Source organism: Nasonia vitripennis, chromosome 2 (genome assembly GCF_009193385.2).
Source record: "Nasonia vitripennis strain AsymCx chromosome 2, Nvit_psr_1.1, whole genome shotgun sequence".
NCBI lineage: Eukaryota > Metazoa > Arthropoda > Insecta > Hymenoptera > Pteromalidae > Nasonia > Nasonia vitripennis.
In genome coordinates this window covers 20,653,301-20,653,622 of record NC_045758.1, presented here as the reverse complement: position 1 = coordinate 20,653,622, position 322 = coordinate 20,653,301, and positions in this window count along the sequence as shown.

Below are 322 nucleotides of genomic sequence, written 5' to 3'. Positions count from 1 at the left end.
GGATCCGCGCGATCGCAGACACCCGCAAAAGGCGTGCACCGGACCGCGATCGCGAGCCAACCGCGTCGAGGACCGAACCGCCGAAATCACCGAAATCCTGCCGGTTCTGGCCATCAGGCAACGATCCAGAGGATGATCCAAGCGAGCCGAGCGACGACAATATCGTAAGCGATCATAATGGCAATCCCAGGCGCGACGTTCGCCGCAGGGGCGGCATGCCCTTCCATCAGGCGGTAAATTTCATCCCGCAATTCGGCGGCGACCCCGACGATTTAAATCAATTTTGCAATTCCGTCAGAAAAGTTTATATTCATTCGGCAGA